The 15,447-nt window shown below is 38.7% G+C and overlaps 1 protein-coding gene across 7 annotated transcripts in view; it reads left to right on the top strand.

Annotated features, from left to right (window-relative positions):
- Positions 1-15,447, top strand: part of mbnl1 (muscleblind like splicing regulator 1) — a 93,202-nt gene that overhangs the window by 26,625 nt on the left and 51,130 nt on the right. For 4 of the 7 annotated variants that reach the window (XM_020708224.2, XM_011482488.3, XM_020708223.2 and 1 more), the window contains exon 1: positions 1,442-1,570. The exons of 1 other annotated variant lie outside the window; for it this stretch is intronic. The gene's annotated coding sequence lies outside the window, so the exon portion shown is untranslated. Of the gene's footprint in view, positions 1-1,439; positions 1,571-15,447 lie in introns of those variants that run through there. 2 more of the 7 variants (XM_011482486.3, XM_011482487.3) reach the window with 2 other exon arrangements.

Raw genomic sequence — 15,447 nt, 5'->3', positions numbered from 1 at the left:
TCCATTCATAGTACACCAAAAGCCTCCAAAGCCACTGCAGGCCTTTTTAGGGCACAAAACCATTACTTGTGAGGTCTAAAATCCAAATTCCATACAGATGACCTCTGTGTTGTATCGCTTTGACTCATTGAAGGAGCTGATAAATATTTATAATAGCTGGAGCTAAACGTTACCATATAGAGCAGCAGTCATAAGCATCGTCAAGGGGAGGCTGCAGGCTACTGTTCAGTCCACACGTCCCCTTACACCTTTTTTTTGCACACTCAAACACACAGTGATGAATTGTAGAGAACCTGATATGCAGCAACCAGAATGACGTGGCTCTGAGTCACTTGGCAACGCCCACCTGACATATAAAAACACACGCCTCGAATGCTACAAAAACACACACTCGTGCATGCTTACATGTAGCACCTGACGTAGCGTTTGATGGAGTTAGACGCCATGGCAACAGAGCTGTGACTCTTGCTGTCCTGTGAGTGGACTGAAGCTGTGGAGGAGGGAGGAGAATACCAGGCTGAACTGCTACTCAAGAGCAGCTATTATTATTCCCAATCTGTCTTTCTCTCTATTCTCTGCAAGCTTTTTTTTTCATTTGATCACTTCTGTTTCTGTAGAGCTTTTACATCTTTTGCAGAGCATTTTAAGGCAGAGGAAGTGTAGAGACAGAGGCAGAGGAGAGGTCAGCATGTATTTTTAAAGCCATTGATTGTGCAAGACCCGACACATAATCTGAGGGGGTTTTGCTGATGCTTAGGGGCCACAAGCAGAAAGCCCTCTGCAGGCATCTTGTTTGCTGACATATTTTTATCCCACCTTTACTGCACTCCCCTTGCAGCATCCCCCTGTTCCAACTACAAAACAAGATGTTTCACCTCTTTTTCTTTTTACATTTGTTTACTCTCCTTCTCAGTCTGGTAGTCTTGTTTTTTTTAAAGGTAGAGGGGCTCTTCAGGACAGCAGAGCGTGGAGCATGCAGGTGCACGGAATTCTCAAACAGCATGTGTGGAAGATTTACTGCCCACAGACACAGATGGTGAAAATACAGGAATGGTGCAGGTGAACTGCAGTCTGGTCTCTGGTTGCATTTCATGGTCCAACTGTCAGCATTTGTTAACATAAACAAATGCACACAGATGCACAGACACTCATCCATTGCAAAAACTGTGTGCCAGTTGACAGCGGAGGAAGTTTGTCTGTTCTGTTTTTTTCCCCCCTTCTCCTCCCTTTTTATACATAGGATCCAAGTGCACGCTGTGAAAGGTGAACTTGCAGCCTGCTGTGGATAAATTATGTGTGACATGTTTAGCTGGGCTGCCTTATATGGAGAGCGGTCTAGCTGAATACAGTATGGTCCTGCCAAGTGGGAAGGAGTGAAGGAGGAAAAAGAGGAGGAGAAGGAGGAGGAGGAAGGAGGAGAGGCAGGGAAGGGTGAAGTGAAGGAAAAAGGAAGGAGGAGGGGGCAGTGACAGAGGGAGTGAAAGAGAGGAGTGCTGCGGAGCAAGCATGAGGTTTTGGCGTTTCCACTTTTCTCCTAAGCAGCAGTCAGATGAATCCTTGCAGAAATACAGTAAGTCTTTGTTGTTTGGTCTGTTTGCGTGTGGTTGAATGCCGTTCAGACAAAGTTCAGCTCACTTTCTGCTGTTTCACCGTCACCCCATACTTTTTGCTCATCATCTGGATGTTGTCTGGTTGAATGAAGTTGTGCACTTGGAGATTGTCACCACACTTTGCTGTTATTGTGAGGCAGTTTGAGTGCGGAGAATGTCGCTGTGGAAAAAGGCCTCACACATCAGTGTGCAATAACCCACCGAACACTTACAGTAGCACACAATCATGTGCAAATAAGACACTTAATTCTCTAGACAGACTTGTTCCTTCTCTCCTATGTTACTGCGCCCATGGCTTGAGTAAATATCAGTGTTAAATGTGAGGGAAACACATGCTTGCTTGAGTGAATTAAGTAACATGCACACTGTGTCAATATTACACACAATCCACATGTGAACAATTCGTTGCTTCTTTTGTATAACAGCACGGCATTGGTATTTATATTATAGCTGCCCCCAGGAAATGATTCAAAAGCAAGCGACACCCAGGCCGACTGTGCATGTCTGACACACAAACACATATATAGGAGTGCACACACACACACCAACCACTGTAGGAAAACATGAATGGAAAGTAAAAACCTTTGAAATTTGCACATTGAGGAATTAAAGAAGTGAACACCACATGGCTGTTGTTTTTTGAGACAAAGTTCCTTCCGAAGCTTCCTGATGTACACTCATCAAAAGCATGGTGGTAAGCACAGTCACCCCCTTCCCAAAATACCTTGCTCAACTTCCAGATCAAACTGTTGATAAAGTTCTGAGCTGCTATAGTATGCCTCTTTGAAAAAAGAAAAAAAAAACATATATACATATATATATATATATATATATATATATATATATATATATATATATATATATATATATATATATATATATATATATATATATATATATATATATATATATATATATATATATATATATATATATATATATTTTTTTTTAATTGCACAATTTATTTGTATAATTCAAATCAGGATTTTTAGATTTTTTATCTTCCTTTTTGATGACTTCATTGATTTTATAAAAAAAAAGTTGTCTCATGCTTCTGCATTTTGCTGCTGATTTGAGTCCACACCCAACACCTCTTCCTCTCTTTCACAGTATTTTATTCACATGCATCCTGGCTTTGTCTCTTTCCAACAGTTTGCCGCCTCATTCTTTGTCTTTCGAATTTATAATAGCGCAGACTGTTTCTCTCTGTCTGGCTTCCTGATTGCCAAAACTTCTCTGCAGATCTGAGACGGCAGATCTACAAGGTCATCAGAGTATAAAGCAGAGAGAGTACAGAGGCATCGAATCATGAATTATTATGAATTATCACCATTATCTCAAAAAGTGTTAACAGAAAATAAACCTCTACTTACTTGATACTGTATTCACTCAAACTATATAATGCTTGACAAATATTTATCCTTGTTGCATCCCTCCACCTTTATTTTCATTCCTCAAGTAGTCTGTCAATGGAAGTGATGTCATGTCTCTGGCTGTCATCAGTGGTCTGCTGAATGTAAATTAGCTCAATGATTGTTGGAGGAAAAAAATGTATTTTACTGGGAATCGGGCAGTCTTAGCCTAATTTGCATGATTCAATTATCCAGGAAAAATAGAGCAAATGCTCTGATCAAGGTGACATCAGGAGAATGTGAGTGGAGATGACATTGGGCCCCAAGCTTTGCTAATTTGACACAAAGTATGTAAGTGGCAGATAGACAGTTGCCCAGACAAGTTATTTGGGGAGTCCTGTGAGGCCAGTTGGCTTCACAGGGAAAATCACAGGGAGTCTGTCAGAGCTATATGATTGCTGTTTTCCCTGCAGACTGCAAAGCTGCCCCTGGACTAATGCACAGCACTGGAAGATGTAATCTATAGTAAATACAGCCAGCCCCATAAAGGAGTCCTCTGTGATTTACAGAGATTAAGGTTTCAAACTGAACCACTGGTCATACACAGAGTATAGATTATCCCTGTTTGGCCATATGCGTGGGAGAGCCTGGAAATCAGGTGTGTCATTTGAAAAGATCCTCCTTCAGTGACTATCAACTACTTTGAAATTTCCAAATATGAAAAAATCTCTCAGAATCTGGAAAACATAATAGACAAGCAATTATTTGTTTTTATTCTGGATTTTTTTTTTGTCTTTTTAACCACAAAATTAGCAATATAGATGAGTTATTTAGCTTTTAAGAAGCAAGAAGCATCACTGTTAACACCTAGCACAAGCCCTAAATTCCCCACTGCAGTCATCTTTTGACAAAATAAGATGAGATAAGATGAGACAAGATAAGATAGGACTTTATTGATCCCCGGAGGGAAATTCAGTTGTTACAGCAGCCAAACAAAAAATATAACAGATAGAAAAACAAATGGCATGAGTAAGAATAAAAATATTAATGAAAAAAGGTATGGATTTGATTTATTTTAAAAGCTTTTCAAGTGGTCTTTTAAGTATGATTATGTCACTTTCAAAACAAAACAAAAAAACCCGTAATTTTCTAGGACATAGTTTCTGCAGAGCGGCAGTAGTCTTGTCGTATTCAACTCTGAATTGTGGGCGGGACCGTTGGCACAGATTAACCCTGTGCATATTTCCCATCATCCCTTTTTTTTCTGCTCTCTCTCGCTAATTTACAGCCACTCACACCTCAACCTAACACCAGCAGTGCAACAAAAAAGGTGAGCAATATTGTAGCTATCCAGTCAAACAGTTTAGAGCCAGATACTAGTTCAGATGAGGAAAACAAAGAAGTACATGTATCTAGTCATTTGTTCACCAGTGGATGCATCAGAATGGAGCAGAACATGGAACTTGTGGCCAGCCCAATGTATTTTCTATGTCACAAATACATTTATTTTCAAATGGCATTAACTGTCAGCTCCTTATTAACAATTTGAATAAAGGGATTAGTCAGGAATGCAATTTTAAGCTTAATTGTCTTTATGAATGTACTCCATCATCAGTAAAAAATGCTGCGAGAACATGTTAAATAGACCAAAAACGTGATTTCAGTTGGAGTTTGTCTTTAAATCAAATTGATTCTATTTTACTTCACCCCATTTGACACATTCCTCTCACTCCACATCCATTTTATCATGAGCTGAATATATCTTTTTTTTTCTCCTTTTAAAGGCCATGCCACTGATACCTCCCTTCTGTTCACTTGTCTGTCCATCTGTCTATCACTGTCTTTGCCATTTTCATTGTTATGCCTACCTTATTCAAGCCTTCATGTCTGTCCAGGTTGACATGCATCAGAGTAGGAGGCTGTTGCTGCTTGCACTTGAGTGATAATAACCTCTGCTCTTGAAACCCCACATGTCGAATTGGCACATTTTCACTGGTGAGTTAAAAAAATAAAATGGGGTGACTTTTTTTCCAGAATGTCTCACATTTCTAAATGGTTCTGTCATTTCGTTTGTCTGACTCTTCTTCTTTGTAGTCATTTTCCAATCTTTTTTCAATCTCCCCACCCACACACTTACACTCACACACACCTCCTCCATTGCTATTCCTGAGAGGAGCAGACTAGTCTGGCAGTTGGTTGGTTTATGTCCATGAGCTCAGTGACATCCTCGCTGCTGCTGTATTACACCACACCACATCACAACAGCCAGGTAGTCACACTGCAGTGACAGTGAGAGGCAAATGCACCTGTATGCATTGGCCATATGCATGCATATCACCTCCCTCCATAGCACCCACAAACAAATCTGTTGTTATGTGTTTAAATACGCTCCAGCTCACTTCTCTTGTCCACCATAAATTCCTCACCATCTGACTCTGCACATTAAGCTTTTTAAACACCCGCACTGATTTCACAGTGCAAGCGACAGATTGCACACGTGCCACTTGACTGCACTCTCTGTCTTTCCTCTCCTCTGTTTGTCTTATAGCTGAAGGAGGGAGTCACGGGCAGACTCCATTTGTGTGTGTGTGTGTGCGTGTGTGTGTGTCAGAAGGAGAGCATATGAAAAATAGTTACGCATATGCGTTCATACTACTTATACAGTGCAGCTGTGTCCTGAATAGCAATGGACCCACTGACCTTCCATTCATCTCCGCAGCTGTACTTCCTCAACCGATGATGAGGCTCTGTCACCTCACTGTTTGTGGTCAGTCTTTTATTAAATTTCACCCATTTACCAAATGCTTTTTTCCCCTACGTGTCTTATCAGAAAGAGAATCCCATTCAAGTGAGAAAGTTTTGAAAGATTTGGAAAGTTTACAATCCACTGAGGAAGCTTACATGTCAAAAAATTACATGTTTCTCATTGAAAATATTTGCAAAACAAATAGGAAAAGAATTAATGAAAGTTTTCCCTGTGGTGCATTTAAATCGATTTGTAATTTCCAAAATGTTTAACCCTTGTGCTATCCTAGGCACTTAACCATTGGGAGTTGGGTCATCTAGACCCACCAGACAGTGCTCTGAACCTTTTTTCTTCAATGATTTGTGATCTTCATTGGTGTCCATGGATTACATGAAATCTTTCCACCTTTATCCACCTTTGTCATGGTAGGGAGAAAACGTAAGGGTGGGGTCACCTAACATAGCACAAGGGTTAAACTAAGCTTCCCCGTGTTTGTTGTTTTGTAAATGAACTACTTGCTTAATTTTCATGTAACTGCTTAACAAATTGTTGAAGTGTAAGGTCTGGATGCCTCAATTGGCTGCATGTAGGACTGGCACATGGGAAATCAGGGTTCATTTTCCATATCTCTCCAAGTAGAGGAATATAGAAAACAATTGTGTCTTCAATTTCGGACTTCACTACTGTTCGATGACATCATCAAGAGGTCTGTCATCTAAGTTAGCGAATACATTTCATTGGTTTAATAACTTTAAAAAGTCAAGCAAGAACAAAAACTCAATTAAATTTAAGTGTAAATTTCAGTACTTCAGGACACTCCCAAGTGAAGCAATGCTCCCAATCACTCTATGGCGTGAATCACCCTACCGGCAGAGGAATACCCAGCCCTTCTGTCACTACTGTTTCTCCTTAAAAAAATACTTTTGGACTCCAGTACACCTTTAAATGCTCCTACAATTGGAGCAATAGGGAGGACCCAGCGGGGTAGGGGAGCAATTCAGATTGGACCCAAGTCTGGGTCCACCTGTGCTGGTCTCCAGCCCGGATAAATACTGGGTTGTGACAGGAAAAGCATCCGGCATACAACTCTGCCAAACCACCTGTGTGAATCAGTAAGAGCTGATTCGCTGTGGCGACCCCTGAAGGGATATGCCGACAGGTGAACAGCAACAATAAATTGTTGAAGTGTATGAAACTATACCCACTGATTTAAAAGATTCAGTGGTCAGAGCAGCAAATATGCTAAAGTTTTATTTGATTAAGATATTCCAGAGGCAACTTGCTTAACTGAACTAACAGAGAAGTTCCCAGTGAATTACTTTTAAATAACATGCTAAGGATTGTGGCTTAATCGGTTAAACGGGAAATGCAAAACCGAAACTATTTATTTTTTGATTGTTTAGAAATAGTGCAAATCAGAACATTATTAACCAGAACCAAAAATATTTCAGAGTCAACTGCAAAACAAAAGAGAGGACCTTCTGCTTTGGAGGTCAATCAAATACTTTACAGAGTTTAGAACGGACTGAAGATCAAAATAGAGAAACAGGATGAATGTGATCAGGCTCAGTCTGTCATGTATTGCATTTATTGTACCTCCGTTAGGCTTTAGACTAATTCAGTTCCAGATAAGATGGTGAAACAGCACCGAGGCTTTTATACAATTTTCAGCACAGAACTATAACACGGCGTTGAACCTGACACCATTAATCACTTTGTCCTTGCTTTAAGCATGGTTTATCTAGTTGCCGTGGTGATGATGACCTTGCAGCACATTACTGTGGCACTGCAGCATAAGGTGTTGTGTGAACATGGAGAGACAGCGAGAAGCAGAAGCGAGAGGGGGCTGAGACAGTGGACAACTAAAATGAGGACAGCTGCTATTAAAAGACGAGCTCGTGGACATGTTTGTGCCACATGATATTTTGATCACAATTTAGCAGAAGAGGTAAAATGTGGAAGAGCATGAGTTCACGCTAGTGATGACAAACAGTCAGAGAGAACAGGTGGCGATTAGGAACGACAAAAAGGATGAAAGATGTCGAAGCAAAGCGATGAAATCCACCAAAAATCTGTTTCCTTCCTTTTTTATTCCTCCTCTTTTTTTTTACACGCATCTTGATTTCTCCCTCTCATGGCCTGACACCAACCTCTCCCTCTCACCAGCTTGTACTAATTACTTTTGTAAGCCTCCCATCCTTCTTCTGCAAGCTTTATCCTTTTCCTGTCACCAACTCTGGTGTCCTTTTCTCAATTTGACGCTAACAGCCCCCCCCCCCAATCTGACTTTACCTAATGCTCGTATCAGTATAAAGGGCAGCTCAGGTCAGTTATAGATGAAATCCTGGTCAGCTGGGGATGCGGTGTAATATGAAGCAGCCAGCATCTGTTTTTTGCTGCTGCAGTCAGTGCCCTTTAACCTTTCACAGTACTAAATGTCCTCCCCTCCCTCTTTTTCTGCTTCCTCTTTTGTCAGACTTATTTAGGTTTTTTAAAGTCATGCTTCTGGAAGCTCAAAACCTCTGACCTGCTGTGTGGCGCGATTAAATTTGGACCAATGTTTGAATATTTTCCGCCTTTCATCATCTCTATTACATTGCAAACGGAAAGGGAAATCTATTCGCTGTATTTGTAACACTTAAGGAATGTGTGAACTATCAACTTTCTGCCCAAACAAACAAGGTTTTGATTGATAGACAGCCGCGAGAAGAGCTCTTTAAGAGGTTTAAACTGTGACTCTCTTGGGAAATTTCTTTTCCTTACCTCTCATTATCTTTTAAGTGTCTTTTTTCCCCGTCATAGATCATTACGTCATCTCAAAATCAAGCATAGAGGAACTAGTTTTTTTTTTTCTGCTGGCTTTCCACCCACTTTTTTGTCTTTTTATTTTCCTTGTTGGGAGTCACTCAAGGTGAGCAAGTGGCTCATATCTGGCCTCTGTTCACTCCGTTTTCCCCCTGATCCTTTCTGCATTACTCCCACATGCAGAGCTGAATGTGGCTTCAGTTAGCTCTGGAATTCTAAATAGGAGATGCCAAACAGTGCACAATGATATCAAGATGTGCCGCTACTTCAAGCAGAAGCCGAGCCGCTGACGTCATCGTAAACAAAACCTCGTCTGAGTATTATTTACAGTTGTGCCAAAGTTGGCAATATCAGTTGTCATTTGGTCTATCACTCTATCTAGTGGCTGAGCCACGGCTTTAAACCCCACTTTCCAAACACCTATTTTATTTGCTTGCATGACAGCTAGACAGTTGAAGCATCCAAAGGATTTATCTCTCTGCCTTCTAAATGTAGAACAATCTCAGCTGAAAGTGTGAAAAACAGATGTAGAGGAGATAATGAAGTATGCTGCCTTTCCATTCCTCACCTCCAAGAACCGAAAAGTCAATGCAGAGTGACCATGATTAAAAACACAAAGAAGGTTCTGTGTGAACGTTTTTTTTTATCCACAAGTTGCATTTTAGGCTATATATCAACAGTTAGCACCGATTTACAAGCAAAAAGGACTCAGGTTGTATGGTTCTGAGTACAAACTCTGAATGAAATATGTCCCTGGCAGGTGAAATCCTGTCACCATTTGTGAATCTGGCTCACTTTTTAGCAGCGCCTGTATGATGGATTCCTGTCGTGTCTACCCTGCCTCTCAGTTAATGACTGGTGAAACAGGAGTCAACCTCTGAACACATTGTTTTCCTAGCTCTGCTTTGAAAAAACTTATGGAAGCCTGCAATCTTTATTCCTTTTTGAATAAATCTACTTTACATACGTTTTGGTTTATTTTGTTCGCCCCGAAGAGTCATTGCAGCTGTGACAAAAATCCAGACTTCAGCTAAATGTGTGGCACAGTTTAGCAGAAGGATTAGCTGAAGATCACACAGCCTTCTCTAACTAAAAGGGTCCTCGAAACCTGGTGACACTCTTGGAGTGAGTGCTATTCACATGTCATCAGCTGAAGTTAGGTAGAAATGATACCTAACGTTAATGTATCATCCTGTTTATTTTTAAATGTCCATGCATATGCACATGAAGGGGAAATTGGGCTTTCACCAGCGCGTAATATCCTCAGCCCTTCCCACCTCTCGCTCAGCCCAAACTTATTACTTCAGCTAGTTGATCTGATGGTGTAATAATATCTTCTGCCTCTAGCTATGGGAAATGGCCACATGCATTATTCACAAATGCTAAGGTGCTTATTGATGTCTACTTTATTTATATATTTCTGCAATAGCAAAGTCATTAATCACCTGTGATGCTCATTTGTTTCAGTCTTTTGTTTTAAGGGGAGCCTCGTGTCAGGAGCCTCATTCACTTTGCTCTGTGAGACTGGGACTATTAATACATAAGAAGGTTGTGTCACACTAGATTTAATTATTTCTTGTGTATGACTTCACCATTTGGAATACATTATATAATTATATAAAAGCCCTTAGAAACCCCCTTAAAGAGAATTGCATTGCCATTTCTTCATTTAAATTTGTTAGGATTTCCCCAGATGTTTGGTCCGTTTTCATTCATGCGGTCTTCATAATAATGGGGCGTTTTATTTCACACACTTAAGTTCAGTGCTACTGGATATCTGGTGGGCTTTGCTCGGATCTCAGATTTCCCTTTTCTGCATAAACATGTATCTTCAGAAGAAGCTAAAAAATAAAAGCCTTCTTTGTTTCTGAAGTGCTCCCTCCCATGTCTTTGCCGAATACAATTAAAATGGAGTTCAGGTCTGTAAATTCTGTGTTAGTTTTGCTTGTAACTGTATGGCTAAAATATATTTCTGTTGTATAAATCTATATGACATTTAGGGAAAAGGTGACACCTTTAGTTTCTATTTTTAAGTGACTTTTTTTCGTTTTCTTTGGTCCACACCAAGATTTGTTTCCTTGGATAGTCCTTTTTTTTTTTTCAAATGTGAACTCCCACCTGATCCAAACTGGAGCAAGTTAAGGTCTTCCTGAATGTATGAGTTCACTTGCAAGTGCACTCTGGTGCTTTTCAGGAAAAGTAGGACAGACTGCTACATGGACCAACGAGTGAATCATACAGATTAACAGATTTTTGGTGCTGTGCATCATAAAAAAAGAATAAATAAATAAATAAATAAATAAATAAATAAATCCAAAGAAACAATTTCAAACAAAAGCTTAAAGATGCATTGTACAAAAGCTTATCATTATATGTCAGCTAAAGGACATGTTGTGCTTTTTGTCCATCCTCTTCAGGGCTTGTTTAGAGGCAACACCACCTCACCTCTTGCAACTGCACAGCACTTTTGTCAGCTCAAGTGTGACAGCAAACCACTAATTTCTCTATTCTTCAGCCATTCATTCTGATCATTTCGATCATTCATGAAATAATTGTCTTTTCTCTGCATAAGTTACAAATACATCATATAAAACAAGGTTTTCCGTGTAATCCTCTATTATGAGCAAAAAATTGGGTAACTGGAAATCTTACAAAAGAAAATCTCCTCCAGGACCTCAGTCATCAAGGTAAAAGTCTGGCATGAGAGAAAAAGACAGATGCACACAAAAATACACAAAAACAATGAATCATCTATTTTAAGACAGAAAAAAGAAGAGTTTGTAACTGCAACAATAATATGTAGATTTACAAAAATAGTTTTTTTATAAAATTGAGAAAAAAACAGCCAGTGTATCCTTAAATGACCCCAGCAGTTTAAGCCTATGGAGGGGTAGCTAGGACTCAGGGTCATCAAGACCAAATGTGTAAGTTATATGAGTAAAAATATCTTTACAGAATACATTTTGGAAGAATTTAACAGCTGAGCCTCAGAAGGAACCATTTTCTTCCCTCACTTCTGTAGCACTGGACTAACTCATCATCTTCTAAACTGCACTGTCAGATGTGTTGGGGTATTTTGGATTACTGCTGCATGACTGTGTCCATCATGATGTACTTGGTTAACTGAGCTTATAAATCACTTCTTTCTGAAACCAGTAGTTATTCGATTAATAACACTGAAAAGTTCTAGGCTGGTTTCAAATTCAGAAACGAAATGTTTGGTCTTGGTCTATACCAGGTGATTGACTTCTACTTTCCTGCTTTTTTTTAGCTACTATTGCACTCACAGCAGTTATAGCTGAGAAGATTCTAGATTCTGATTGACTAAACACGCAAAAACCTCTAAATTAGCAACTATTGTGTCAGGGATTACTGTAAAACAAACAAAAAAAAAAGACTAGGGTTGTGGAGTCTTAGTTGGTGTTTCTTGTCAATTTTAATTAGATGAACAAAGACGACATCCAGGACTTTATCTTCTTTGAAAATGTTCCTGTTTTTACTACATTAAAAAAAAAAAAAACAGCTATCATCCCTAAATCCAGTGGATCAGTTTGTTCCAACACAAATTAACAAAATTATTATCCCAGATAAAAAAAAGAAAACATTTTGAGAAGATTTTGTGAAGAAAGAGAAAAGGTAATTAAAAGAGTGGCTTGCATTTTTTCTCTTTCACCTCAGCTCTCCTTTTTGTGTGTAGTGTTTTAACCACGTTTATGTATATGTTTCACCACACGTTTACTGCCTAAACTATCAGCTTTGGAATGGAAAAGTAGTTTACCACAGTGACTGACCCAAATAAAGGAGGAGAGAAGGACACACAAGCAACAAATGATTTGATCTACTAATGTGATATTTTAAAAAAAAAACTTGTTCTCTAACTACATTTTAAAATGTCAGTGTGCTGTAATCAAGATTGAAATAAAAAAAATGTATTTTGGTATATTACATTTTAGCATACTTGATAAAAAAACAGGCTTTTCTTTTACATTTTGTTGTTCTTCCTCTACACTGGAACAGTTGTCACAATGAGTCAAAAAAGCAGGACATTTCTCATATATATATATAGTTAAACATTATTAAATTGAAGCAGAATAGTTTTTGCATCTTTCTCAGTGTGCAGTCCTGCATTCTCTACCTGTACTCATCTGTTACTGTTGCAGTGCAAAGGTGAAGTTTAAATAGCATTTAGTGTTTTTTCTTCAATAATTTTGGGCCTTATCTGTATAAAAAATTAGTGCGATTGAGTAGTGACATACACATCAGTGTTAAAGTGGCTAAGTTTACATTTTGTTTTTTGCTGGGAAACGTTTTACATTATTTTTGCCATTATTTCCATGGTACTGGGTCTTTATTTGTAATGAGATGTTCGGGGTACATGGCATACAGGGTTTTGCAGGAACACTCTCAAATGGAGAGGGCAGTGGATTAAACCACAAAGCTTTCTGACCACATTGCAGAGTGAGCAAGGATGCAGTAATCTGTCACTGTGCTCATGGCACAGGATATTGTGCTGCCTGTTTTTGTACACCTAACCCTGACCAAACTGGATATGGCAATGACTAATAGGTAGTTAGAGTCTGGGACCTATCAATCTGAAAACCATCCACTTTTTGTCACTGGCCATTGACCTTCAAGTTGGCTTATCTTCAGGTTCAGGAAAAAAGTAGATAGATGATGTACAACATCCGTCCACATCCATTCTTGAAAAAAATTATAGATATCTATATCTATACATAATTTTATTAGTTTTTGAAAAAATGTGACAACTGAAGCCATTTCTCATCACTATAGCTATGCATCATGTGTTTGTGATGATCGAATCTCACTGCTCAATTTAAGCACATAAAAACTCTTTTGTCAAGCAAGTAAACATTCACCAGTCTGTATTTGCTTCATGTCTGCTCTAGAAAGTTTCTTTGAGTAAAATGTCATTTCCTGTCATCTAAGAAGTTGAATATATTCATCAAGAAAGAAAAGGGCACGATATTCATTATATAAAGCTTTGAAATTTCTTCAAGTCTTTGTATGTGTCATCTAATATGTTCAGGGGCTAGCTATAGTAAATCATATCTTTAAATTAGGCTTTGCTGTTAAACTTAAAAAATATTTAAAAAAAATTAAACAGTTTAACCCTTGTGCTATCTTAGATGACCCAACGCTTACATTGACGTGTTCTCCCTACCATCAAAGGTAGATAAAGGTGGAAAGATTTCATGTAATCCATGGACACGAGTGAGGATCACAAATCATTGAAGAAAAAAGGTTCAGCGCACTGTCTAGTGGGTCTACATGACCCAACTCCCAATGTTAAAGTGCCCAGGATAGCACAAGGGTTACAATGGAAGATAAATAAAAGTAAATCTGCAACTTTTTAAATGAATTAAAGATAAACAATTGCCAACTTTTTTCAAAGGAACAATCCTTGCACTTACCAGTTAAAGTAAGTTACACAACAAAAATAATTGGAGCCCAGTCAGAATACCATGTAACCTCTGGGTGGCTTGTTGCACAAGAAAGCCCAAAAAAGGGTAAAAGCCTAATTTTCACACATAAATAAACACGTTTACATTGTGGTTTTGAAAGCTTTTTCAACCTCATTGGCTTTATTTACAATGTTATAGAACTGTTTTGGGTGTAAAAATCTTACAATATCCATCATTTTATCTGATATTTTGGATCACAGTTGATTTTATTCAAAGGTGGTTTGGCCTTCCTGCCAGTTTGATACTTCCTTAAAAATTCAGCATTTTTAACTATTTTTTTTTTTACACTCCAAACATATTTGACTGCCCTCTCAGTGAGATTTTTCAAAAAGCATTACATTTGTTCAACTGCAGAGGATCCAGTGGCATTTTGAAACACATGGCTCAGGAGATGGTGCGGCCATCTTCTAATTAAAAGCTTGGCAGCTCATTCACAAACTATCTTCATAAATCAGAGCCTTCCTGAACTGACTCCAAAATGTTAAAGGAACATGCATAAACTACACTGTCATTCTCTTTGTTTCTCCTTGAGAGTGACCTTATTTCATCCTAATCTTGCTGTCGTACCTGAACAGCTGCCAGCTGTGGCGGTAAAACTTTCTGTCCAACTAAAACAACAAATTTCAGTCTCACGAGGGATGAGCAAATTGACTGTTAGCTAGGTTTGACCATCCTTATTTGTACCCTCTACCCTCTACAAAAAATTGTATCAATTTTTTTTTTTTAAATCTGGGATAAGTCATTTTGTTCATTTGTATTGGAACAATATATATCTATCTCTCTCTCTCTCTCTCTCTCTCTCTATATATATATATATATATATATATATTTTTAGCATAAAGAATTTTTATATAAATTGTACTTGAAACCAAAGTAAGAATATTAATAGACTGAAAAAGTATATAAGTGCAACACTTTTTGCTTCCGTCTTTTATCAGATGAACTTAAGGACCTAAAACATTTTCTACATACACAAAATAACAATTTTCTCAAATATCGTCCACAAATCTGTTATAGTGAGCACTTCTCCTTTTCCTAGATAATCCATTCCACCTTACAGGTGTGCTACATCAAGATGCTGACTAGACAGTATGATCACTGTGCAGGTGTGCCCTACACTGGCCACAATACCAGGCCACCCTGAAATGTTCAGTTGTATCACACAGCACAATGCCACAGATGTTGCACGTTGTTGCAGAAACCAAAGAAATTTCACACAAACTGTCAGAAATTGTCTAGGGAACCTCATCTGCATGCTCATTGTCCTCATTGGGGTCTCGAGCTGACTAGTTTGTTGTCATAACTTTTTTGAGGGGCCAAATGCTCACACTGGATGGCACATTGTAGAGTTGTTCTCTGCAAAGAGGAATCCAGTTTACACTGTTTAGGGCAGATGGCAGACAGCGTGTATGCCATCGTGTGGGTGAGCGGTTTTCAGATGTCAATGTTGT

This window comes from Oryzias latipes, chromosome 13, assembly GCF_002234675.1.
Source record: "Oryzias latipes chromosome 13, ASM223467v1".
In the NCBI taxonomy this organism is placed as follows: domain Eukaryota; kingdom Metazoa; phylum Chordata; class Actinopteri; order Beloniformes; family Adrianichthyidae; genus Oryzias; species Oryzias latipes.
This window is presented reverse-complemented; position numbering and strand designations above follow the sequence as displayed.